The sequence below is a fragment of the Balaenoptera musculus genome, chromosome 9 (genome assembly GCF_009873245.2).
Source record: "Balaenoptera musculus isolate JJ_BM4_2016_0621 chromosome 9, mBalMus1.pri.v3, whole genome shotgun sequence".
In the NCBI taxonomy this organism is placed as follows: Eukaryota; Metazoa; Chordata; class Mammalia; order Artiodactyla; family Balaenopteridae; genus Balaenoptera; species Balaenoptera musculus.
In genome coordinates this window covers 103235263-103247552 of record NC_045793.1, presented here as the reverse complement: position 1 = coordinate 103247552, position 12290 = coordinate 103235263, and the positions used below count along the sequence as shown (strand labels likewise).

Genomic DNA, 12290 nt, shown 5'->3' with positions numbered 1-12290 from the left:
ACTGAGGACTTATGCCCGGGACACAGCGTCTCAGATAATTCTGAGGGACTCCTCCGAAGTGGTAAGTGGGGAGCCGGATATAGAGGAGTTTTTGCAACAAAGGCCAGGTATTTGGAACATCAAAAGATTACTGTTAATTAAAGAAAACCAGACATCTCAAGTGAAGGAATTTAAGTGCTTTTATATGTATGGGAATATGCAAGAATCTGGGCTCACTGAAATCACCCTATTGATGTGCACCTCAGCCATCTGGGGCCAGTGTCCTGTGCTTTCTTATCCTGAGTCCCCTCACCTTACAAGTCAGGGGGTGGCTGCAGTGGCTGACGGTTGATGGGGGGCACCCTGTTTCCATCCTGAGTTCCCTCAGGGCTCACCGTCCAGGAGGCTGTAAAGTGACGGCCTGATGGCTGCAACATCCTTTGTGTACTGATATGGCAGCGACATTTTTCATTCACAGCATGATCTCTGTTATGGACTGGATGTTTGCCCCCGCCCCATTCATATGTTGAAGCCCTGAATCCAAGTGTGTCTGTATTTGGTATAAGAAAGTGTGCCTTGGTATAAGGAAGGTGGACCCCTGATCCAATGGAATTAGTGTCCTATTAGGAAGAGACACCAGATAGTACCTCCCTCCCCCGCTGTTAGCACACACACCGAGGAAAGGCCTGTGAGGACAGAATGAACAAGGAGATAGCCACTGTCACCCACCAAATCAGCCAGAAAGTTGATTTTTGGTTCCAGCCTCAAGAACTGTGAAAAATGAATGAATTTCTGTTGTTTGAGGTCCCCAGTCTGTGATATTTTGTTACGGCAGCCTGAGACAGCTAATACAATCTCATACACGTTTTGTATGAGAAATGAAATGTAGCAGTGGTTTGAGGGGTCCACACACAACTAAGAGAATGTGAATGTCAAGGACTTACTTTACTCACCTGTTACGGTAAAGAGTTTTAAGTGATCCTCAACTTGTCTTCAAAGATCATTCACTCTCATATTCCCCATGTAAGGGAAATATAAGTATGCCAAAACTTTATAATTAAAACATCTTCATTTTAATAACCATTGTTGCTTTCCAAAACAATAATATATAAGACACACTTCAATTCAAATTAAGGGTTCAAGGTATTATAAGAAATCTAAATCATTACAATGATTGAATAAGTTATGTACATTCAAAAGAAATATAAGCCTACATTTATTAAAGGTTTAAAAAATATATATGAAGCATAGTTTTGAAGAAATGTTTATGCTCTGAAGCATCCTGCCCAGACAGTTCTGTCGATGGTATGACCCACTTGTGCTTTGTTATAGAACCTCTCTTTGAGAAACGAGGGGTATGTAGGATGTATTTCAATGGCACACAACAAAAGCATCACTGTACTTACTTTCCTTTTTTTTTAGAACTGTGTTTACAGTCTTTTTTTTTCTGCTTGAAAATAGAATTCAAGAAACACAGATCTGTAGACTAGACCCTTCTCTGTTTTGATGCTAGTGTGTCTTCCTTAGAGTTCACACTGTACGCTTATTCTTAGACCAAGACATCGCTCAGCTTTCTTTATTCTTTTTTTTTTTTTTTTTTGGAGAAAAACCAGTTTTCTGGGTTTTTTTCTGATTTTCACTACAGGAGGTAAGGAGACATCGGTGAGAGCCTTCAGGCTAAGCCGAGGTGACTGGTGAGTGTTGGGTGGTGTGCTTGCAGGAGTTATGTTGGCTTTGAATCTTGCATCTCTTTTCATGGGTACATCTTAGTGCTAGTTTAGATCAAGGCCTGGTATTTGGGCTCCTATCTGATTTGAGGGTGAGCTTGAACACAGGTGACTCAAGTAGGCATTTTAGAAGGCGAATAGAGGCCATCAGAATCACTTCCCAGACTCCTTGGCTACTTGATTCACAGACGCTCATTTCAGACTCATTTGCTTTCTCCTCTTTTAGGACACTTGCTCATTTTACTTTGCCTTAAAAGCGTAGGATGAACCTTCACTGTCAAATTGAAATTGTGAACATTACTTGTACTGACACTTCCATCCAATTTTTTTGGAAATAATGTTTGTTTGTTTTTTAAAGTTTCACTTTTGCTCTCTTAATGCCTTGAAGTAGACTTCAATTTCCTTGTTCTGTTAGCTTTCCTCTCCTCTTTTCCTTCCTTGTGCATCTCTATGCTAATTTTAGTTTGTTCAGACTTAGACTCTAAATTGACCTGTTTTAGCAATGCTTCCTGGAAGCATTAGCTTTGGTCCTTGTTCCACTGACAAATATTTCGTCCTACATTTTCAGGCATGTATATTTACTAGCAGATCTGAAAATATAATTTGTTTTCCAATTCAAAAATTTCTCCAGCCAAAAGATTGGTTTTGAAGACACCCAATGAAGCACACTTACAGAGGCTGATAAAACCTTTCTTTAAAGTGAGGTGGACCAATCCAGTTCTAGGGAGGACATTATTAGTAGACTTACCTTCACCTTAACTAGAAGATGCAAAATCAAATTCAAATCTTTCTTGATAAATAACAGATACTTGCTTTTCTATTTGGAATAATTCTTCTTGTTCTGGAAGGCCAGCTTCCTGAAGAGGAACTAGCAAATCCTTCACAATACATCCCTGGAGATGTTATCCATGCTGGAGTCCTTTCCAGAGGGATTCACTATGTCCCAGGTCTGAGCAGTTTACTCTGTCTGCTGTGAAGTAAGTTTTACTTTTAACGCACATAGATAACATGTGAGGTGGTGACATTATTTTCTCATCTGTAACTGGATATCTTGTGCTTCTCTCACTTTGTATTTTTCATTTTCCAAGACTAAAACCAACATTCTGTTGCTGTCCTGGTTATTCTTCAGCAGTTTACAAGTGTTAGTGATACTTCGGCATGGCACAGGTAGGAAAGACTTACATTTGCCAATGTCATTTCTCTCTCCTTTGTTTCCTTCTTTCTTCTACACTGTACTGCAAAAACTATTTAAGGCAGCTTTTCTTGGCCATCTTCTGCCTTGGCCACCTCCTCTGCCTCTGTCCTCTTCCTCCTCACACTCCAGGATCTGGGAAGCTGGCTGGCAGCCCTGGGACCCCCACTTCTGTGGCTCCGTCTCCCCACCAGAGACTTCTGTGACCATATTCAAAATTGTCCTCTGCAGTAGCATAAAGCTTGTCTGAGAGGCTACGATCACTGGATTTTTAATACAGTGAACATGATTCCTGCTCAAAGATGAAAAGAGAAGTATGGATAACCAACAAGGACCTACTGTATAGCACAGGGAACTCTGCTCAATATTATATAACAACCTAAATGGGAAAAGAATTTGAAAAAGAATAGGTACATGTATATGTATAACTGAATCACTTTGCTATACACCTGAAACTCACACAACATTGTTAATCAACTATACTCCAATATGAAATAAAAAGTTAAAAAAATAAGGCTAACGTGTATCTAAATAACATTTTGCCTTGAAAAACAGAAGTACTAATGGTGCTTTCATTCAACAGATAGTACCAACATTGTAAATTAGATGGAGGGAGATTTCCTAGTAAAATATCCATGAGATAGCTGTTAAAGGGAGAGAGAGAGAGAAGGGAAGAAGGGCTGATCTTTCAAGAAGAAATTAAGAGATATTGTGAAAGACACTGGGAGTAAAAAGTCCTTACATGATTTTAAATCAAGCCACCACCATGGGAGGGAGAAGGGACCTTAAGTATTTGCACATCAACCCTGCATCTCGTGCCTATGCACACCCTCCTCTGTTCCTGCCATGTGTTCAGGATGGGCAAGTTTACACCTGTCTGCCCCACAGGTATGCTTTTTTTGCAATTCTTCTGAGATTGAGATTCTGAGACTCTTAATCATTAACTTCCACCTTTGATCATAGGGCACACATCAAAGTAAAGTAACCCATCTCTGCCTTCAGATTATATAAAGGGGAAGCAAATAGGACTCTCTCTCCCTGAGCATCTGGGTAAGAAAATAAATCATAGCAATTTTCTTACAGCAGCAGGATCCATATTCTTTTATTCAGTATCCAGTCCCCTACCCTCAAAATTTTCCAATTTCTCTTTTGGTAGCCAATGTGATTCTTAAAAACAGGAGGGTTGTTTGTGATGTAAGGTTCACTTAATGCCAGAAACTCAGCGTGAACTCAACTGTAATTTCCAAATAAGATTTTGGTGAGGCGTAGGTAGCACAGAGGAAGAAGCAGTTCCCTGAAGGAGAATCATGATTATTGCCTCAACTGCCTTCAGAACTTGCCTGTGCTCTCTGGAAGTTTTGAGGAAGCTTTGTGTGCTAAAATTATTGGAAATTAGCAGGATTTTCACATATGCATCCTTGGAAGGAAGACAAAAGGATGCAATTCATTTGTTGTCATGCACCTGGCTTTTTATTTTAAAGGAAATCAAGCCTCTTTTATTTTCCCCTTTCTTTCTGGGCAGCAGAGCTTCTCCAGTGGGGCTACCTTGACTATGCCAGCTTTTTGACATTCATATTAACAGAAACTCCTGAAGCCAGTACAATGCAAAAATGTTATGTGCAATAATTCACAGGAGATCAGATAAGTAATTGTCATTGTATTCTGAAATCAAAGAAGCAAAATAACTTGTTTCTTGACACTACAAACATCAGGGAACTTTTAACACATCACATCTCTTGCTGGGGCCAACAGAGATTTGCAGGCCAAATGCTGGTCCATCAAGAGAAATTTCTGTTTTCATGAACAAAGGATCTCCAGTTGAATTAATACTATTTCTAAAATCTATTAATGCAAAAATACCATAATTGTTATCGTTCATAATAATTCATCAGCATTGACATTTTCTGAGAATTCTGCCAGCAAGCAAACTGACTACAAAACATTTGCATCCATTTGAAATTGTTGCTTGAGTTGGAAAAACACACAATACAATGTTGTCTTAAACAAAAAAGTCATTTTCAGTCTTACAGGATATAATTCTACATGTTGAGATTGACTATGTCCTTAAAACCCAATTTTCCAAAGAGTTTAATAAATGGTTATTTATAGAAAGAATTTGAATCAGATACTATAAATTATAATTTCATAGTAATATGAAAAGAATTGATAGAGATGGACAAGAGTTGGGTTCTAGTGTATTCTGTCCAATCTGTCATCGTCAGGAGAGTTCATATAAATGTAACTCAGTAAGACTAATATTGAAGGAATCTCAGGTATCAATGCACTGGTAACATTTTGAGGCTGTTTTATGGTTCTTTCACCCAGTTTCTGACCACACTTCACTCTGCATTTCCTTCCCATGTTCACTTCCCTTCAACTGAGACAGGAAGGGGGCAGGGCACAACCTTTAAAAGAGTGACAAAGCTGTTGACGACACAACATAAACTGGCTAGAACCAACTAAGTTCAAGATGGTGGATGATTCGACTTCCAGTAGACCTTGAGCCTCATTATACGTTCATTGTAATACATCAGCATCTAAGTGATACACCCACAGTCACCATGACAGTGCTGAGGCTGACCATAAAAGGCCAAAAAGTGGGCGGTGACCCAATTCTTGGAAATCTCTGCTCCTTTCCCAAAATAGTTGGAATAATCCTCCCACTCATTAGCCTATACAATTATCCAGCCTATAAAAACTAACCATCTCATATTTTGGGGGCTCTCGCCTTCTGAGATGGCCCACACTCTGTCTATGGAGTGTATATCTCCCTGAATAAGACTTTTATTTACTATGGCGCACTCTTGAATTCTTTTCTGTGTGAAGCCAAGAACCAACACTCGGTGGCCATCCCAGTGACTCGCCTGAGTCCTGGGATGTGACCATCCTCTCGTGCCCCACCTTTCTTCCCTGCAACACAACCACCACCATAGAAACTAGTCCTAAAGTAAAGACATGTGCATTATACTGTATAAAATGGAGTCTGCAAGAAATTTATTGTTTAATTCTAATTTTAAATTAATAAATGCTCATCTTAGAATCTTAGAAAATATGCTAAAATATAGAGGAGTGTAAACCAACAAGCACAAGCATAAATTTTTTTCAATAAACATTTATTAGACACCAGTTATGTGCATGGTGTGCTGGGGAAATTTTAAGAGGCAACCTAACCTCAAGAAACAGTTTACCAAGAAGACATGGATTTTGCTATATTGAGTGATAAAAATATAAAGCATAAGAAAAGAAAATAATTATACTGTATTGAACTAGAAACATTGGAAATGTTTTTTATGCAGAGGGACATTTTGGAAGTATAATTTGTGGGATTAGAAGGAGTAGAGATCCAGAGAGAAAGATTATCATAATTGTAATCTCAAGGTGAGAAAACATAGATCTAGCAGGACATTGTAACTGGGTCAGATTGAGCATTGCACCAGTGGAAAAAAAAGTCAGGTGGAGACCATAAAGGACCTCAAATCATTTAGACATTAAGGTTTCCCCAAAGGGGAGAAGAAAAATATATGTCAAAATTTAGTGAAATTAATCTGCTGTGATTAATGATTAAAGCAGGGGGCAAGAGAACATTGCTATAACCAGAACAAAAAGAAATTACTTTCTTAGTTATGGAAATGACCATTAACATAGAGGATGAAATGCATGTAAAACAGCAATTGTGGTTGTAGAATTGATAGGAATTTCAGGCAATGGGATAGAGTGACAAGGGTGAAATAAGTTTTGCAGTTTACCCCAGAGTTTTCTGTTTAATGGGTGGAGATTTAACTATTAACAGATAGAGAGGAACAGAGTAGAGGGACCCAAAATGGAGACACATTTTGGTAAACATTTTTTAATAAACTTTTTATTATCAAATGAGTTTAGATTTACATAAAAGTTGCAAAGATAGTGCAGAGAGTCCTTGTATGACCCCACATTCAGCTTCTCCTCTTGTTAAAAACTTACATTAATGTGGTTCATGTGTCACAAGTAATGAACCGAAATTGATCCTTTATTATCAGATAAAGTCCATGCTTTATTCAGATTTCCTTAGTTTTTACCAAATGTTCTTTTTCTGTTCCAGAATTCCATCCAGGATGCCACCTTACATTTAGTCCCCATGTCTCCTGAGGCTCCTCTATAATCAAGGCTCAATGGCCTTGACTTTCAAGGAATAAGCACCAAGGGTTTTGTAGACTGTCCTCCCACTGGGGTTTGTCTTACTCTTTTTCTCATGAATCCACTGGGGTTAGGGTTTTCAGGAGGGACACCACACAGGTCGAATACCATTCTTATCACATCTCAAGGGTATAAACTATCAGCATGACTTACCACAGCTGACACTGACTTACATCCTGTGTCTGAGGGAGTGTCTGTCAGGTTTATCCATTGCAAAGTTACTCTTTCCTTTGCCTTTTTCCTTATTAACCTCTTTGGGAGACAGTCACAAGGCACAGCCCACACTTAAGTGGTAGATACTTGTGTTCTACTTCCTCGAGAGCGTAAATGGAGTTTTTGATATTTGCATTTCACAATGAGGATATGTCTTATGGGAACTTCTTCGCTAACCAGATCAGTGGCCCATCTAAATTAGATAACCACCCACAGAAGCATGAAATCACTGCAGGAGGAACCAAGGGTCTGTTTGGGATCCTGGTTTCCCCACACTGCTTTCATAACATACTGTATAGCACCCCATTTATTTTCTTGAAATGAACTTACAGATAACACAAACTATGCAGAAGCAAATTTCCAAAAATATGTAAATTACTTAATTGTAATATGAAGCCCAAATAATGTCAAAGTAAATTATAATAAAATGCATTATTTTACATGCAAATTCCAAAGCCTTGCTACCCTGGAAGACATACTGAATTACTCTGATATGTACACCTTACAATAATCAGGGTTAATAACCCCAGTTGCTGAAATAATCATTCTAAAACTCACAGGAGAGTAACAGGATGCAGGTGTCTCTCGGGTCGGTTCCACCCGTTACACCCGCAGGTCTCCTGCACCTCGTGGCTTCGCATCCCCCGGACCCAGTGTTCTCCACTGCGGCCTCTGCCACTGGCCAGGAGAGAACAGGGTGAAGACACTGAGAAGGCACATGTGTTTTATAACTCCTCGGCCCAGAGGGGCACACATTGGTGAGAAATGCTCACACCACGCCCCCACCAACTTATGGGAGGCTGGGGTACCAGGTTGGATAACAGGGATGAGGAAGAGGAGACAGGATTCATTTAACACAGGGCAGTGTGGTCTCCACTCACCCAGAGCCAGGCCAGTGGCGTGGCTGCCACCACAGGTCAGTACACACACGCATGGACCACAACTCAATGTTTTTTAAGGTGTTTCTGCCCATGGTGTGATTTTATTCTGAAATGATAACCAACACTTGTTACAATTTTGCAATAAAACAAAGTACAAACTTCCTCACATTTCATGGTATTTATATTTATGGAATAATCAGTTGATGAAATTGGTACAAGATGCTTTGTGCTTATATGGAAACAGAGCTTGCTTCTCTATGAGGATAATTATAAAGACCCTGTCACCTGTATTATTCTCTGGCTAGACAACAATTTCTACATGGGCTGCAAGCAATACCTCACTCTGTGGAAAGTCTCCACATTGTGGACATACGATGCCAGTAGCCCTCCTCCATGGCAACCACTGAGACAAACTAAAAGACACCCACTCTAGTTTTCAAATCCCCCAAGGAGGGGGGGTACCCCGATGGAGAACCACAGAATTAGCAGAAGAGAGAGAAGACAGATGTGGACAAAGAGACAAACTGGGTGGGCAAAATGAAAAAAATGTGGCAGAAGGCAAATAAGAGATAGATTACAGAAAGGAAAAAAGTAAGGCAGTCCGGGTGCTTGGAGATAATTGAGGGTAGCTTTAAATTTATTTTTACCTAAACTCGGAACTATATCATTTATGCCAAATAGCACGTGCTGGATGTCAGTCAATGCCCAGCTGATGTTTTCCACGATGAAGAAAAACTCTGATGCCACATGTCACTGTAGGGTTTAATTTTAATGGCGTCCTTCTAAATATTATTAATATTAAAGGAATATCGTTATGGATGACAAGTAGGTCACAGATGTAGTTGACAATACCACACATGCTGCCATTTTTGAGTCAGCACAGACATAACTGCCACAAAATACTGCCCTGATTTATCCTGTCCTTTTCATTATCCCTTGATCAGTTTTCTTCACCTCAAGTTTAGGCTCTGTTAGCTTCAAGGGAAGGTGAGGGTATACATTTTATCATCCATCACACCCTTCCCTGATCTTTTAATGAAGCAAGTCACTTGCAGAGGCAAAAAAAAAAAAAAATAGAAAGTAAACTTTTTTGATACAATTCATTTCAGAAAAAAAGGATTTGCTTTGTTTTGTTTGATTGTTTAATAAAAATTAATACTTTGCTAGCAGAGTATTAACAGAAGTGGGAAAGTTCTATTTGTCTTTTTTTTATTGAAGTATAATTGATTTACAATGTGGTGTTAGTTTCAAGTAGACAGCAAAGTGATTCAGATATATAGATATATATATCTTTTCAGATTATTTTCCCTTATAGGTTATTACAAAATATTGAGTATAGTTCCCTGGTTATACAGTAGGTCCTTGTTGGTTATCTATTTTATACATAGTAACGTGTATATGTTAATCCCAAACTCCTAACTTGTCCCTATTTGCCTTTTAAAATAAATTGCATGCCATATATGGGCCCCTTGCTATCCACCTCTTCACTCTCAGAATTCCGTGCACTTGACTTCTGCTCTTTGCTTCCCCATCAGGCCCTCCCCATGTCCATCCTCAGAACCTGACACCACCACCGGGGAATTAATGCACTACAAGCCAGGGGAGGGGGCCGGGGAGGAAGCAGCAGGAGGGTGGGGTGTGGGGAAAGTGAGGCGGCAGGAGGGCAGTGTGAGGGCTGTGCCTGATGACAGGAGAAGAGGAGCTGGGGTGGTCCAAGGACAGAGAGTGAAGCCTCTCTTATGATTCTGAGGCTGCTCTGTGGGCAGGACTCTCACCATCATCTCTGGGGCTCTCGTGTGATTCTGGGACTTAAAGTCCTAGCAGATGGTGGAGGGGGGAGCCTAGCCAATTAGCAGAGTTACCTGATCTAAAGATGAGAAGCCTGGTGCCTGAGTTAGAATTCAATGTTGATACTAGAGGATTAGAAAAAAATAAAATTCCAGCCTGCACAGGTGTTGCATTGAGCTGAGCAATATCTCATTATTTCAGACCCTGCACATTCAGAATGAGTGACCTCTGTTCAAGGACTGTAGCTATTATAGTTTCCTGTATCATTTGATATGAAATTCTTAACTGTATTTTTCCACAAACATAAAGATGTTCATTAGTCCTTTACTTACAAACACCATTCTAAATGCAACAGACATTGTTGTGCACAAGTCTTAAGGTGAGAGTAGTAAAATGATTGTTAAGAGAAGTTTTAAAATTGAATTGTTTCAATTAACACAGTAAAATTGACTTTCTATGTGTACAGTTGTATAAATTATACATGTACAGACTCACATAATGAACACTACAAGCAAGATACAAACCAACTCTATCACTGCAAGAACTGCCTCCGTGCCCCATGGATCTCTCTGCAGTCAAACTCTATCCCTAACCCCTGGCGCCCATGCATCTGTTCTCCAGGGAACTATATAAGTATGCATTAGCCTTTGCCTATGAGCTTCTGTCACTTAGAATAATACCTTTGAGATCCATTTCAGTTGCTTAGCATATCGACAGTTTATTCCTTTTCATTGCTGTATAGTATTCCATTGTATGGATTTACTACATCTGCTCACTTCTTCACCTGTTGAAAGACACTGGAGTTGTTTCAAGTTTGGGGTAATTATGAATAGAGTTGCATAAACATTCATGAACAGAGTTTTGTGTGAATGTATGTTTTTATTTATCCAGGATAAATACCTTGGAGTTAGCTGACTGCATTACATAAGTATGTGTTTAACACTACAAACTGTTTTTCAGAATGTTTGTACTATTTCTCACTCCCAACGGTATTGTGTGAGATGCTCCACATCTCCATCAGTGGCATTTTCGGTATATATTTTATATATATGCCATTCTACTGGCTGTATAGTGATTTGTGATACTGTGGTCTTGAATTTACATGGCTAGTGAGGCTGAACATTTTTTCATGTGGTTATTTATCATTTACATATCCTCGTTGGCAAAGAATCTATTCATAAATGCTTTAGCTCATTTAAAAAATATGTTATTCTTCACTTACTGTTGAATTTTGAGAGTTTTTAAAATGTATTTATTCTGGACATAAGAAGTGTGCCAAATATGTAATTTCAAAGTGTTTTCATCTATAGATTGTTTTTTCATTCTCTCAAGAAACATTTCACAGAACAAGCAGTTTTAGCTTTGAAAAAATCTATTTTTTGTTATTGTTTTTAATGAGTTCTGCTTTTGAGGTCCTGTCTCATACTCTTTACCCCAGGCAGGGAGATATTCTCGTCTCCTTCTAAAAGTCTGATAGTTTCTATTTTACGTTTAAATACATGGTCCATTTTGAGTTAGATTTTGTATAATTTGTGAGGTTTGGGTAAAATATATTTTTTTTATGTGTGGATTATCATCCAAGTGTTCCAACACAATTTGTTAAAGAGAATACTTTTCTTCGTTGAATTGTCTTTGCACTTTGGTCAAAAATCAGTTGGGCCTTATTTGTATGTGTCTGTTCATCAGCATTCCATTCTGCTGCCTTGATCATCATGTCCACTATTTACCATCCTTACTGTCCTGTTTACCGCAGCTGTGGAGTAAGTCTTAAAGCCCGGGGAAGTGAGTCTGCTAGCATCCTTCTTTATCAGATTTGTTTGGGGTGTACTTGTTCCTTTGACTTTCATATAAATTTTAAAATCAGTTTATCTGTGACTATAAAAATTCATCCTGGGATCTTGTTTAGAATTGTGATGAAATCTGTACTATAATTTGGGGTTATTTGACACCTGTATTATATTGAGTGTTCCAGTCCATAAAATCAATGTTTTTCAATTTATTCAGATCCTTTCTGTTGCTTTTATTAGCATTTTCTAGTTTTCAGCATGCAGATCATGTCTATATTTCGATCGAATTATACCTATTTCATTTTTTGAAACTATTGTAAATTGTAGTCATATTATTTTAATTTACTTTTCAACTTTTTTTGCTGATACCTAAAAATAGAAAACTAATTTTTTGTGTTGATCTTGCAACATGCAACCTTGATCAGCTCATTTGTTAGTTCTAGGAGGTATTTCTGTATATTCCTGTGGATTTTCTACATGATCATGTGATCTGTGAAGAGTTAACAGTTTTCCTTCTTTCTTTCTAAGCTGTAAGCCCTAGATTTTTCAT

General features: G+C 38.7%; 1 pseudogene; it reads right to left on the bottom strand.

Annotated features, from left to right (window-relative positions):
- Nucleotides 1-2977, bottom strand: part of LOC118900570 — a 44789-nt pseudogene extending 41812 nt beyond the window's left edge.
- Between the last annotated feature and the right edge of the window lie 9313 nt (nt 2978-12290).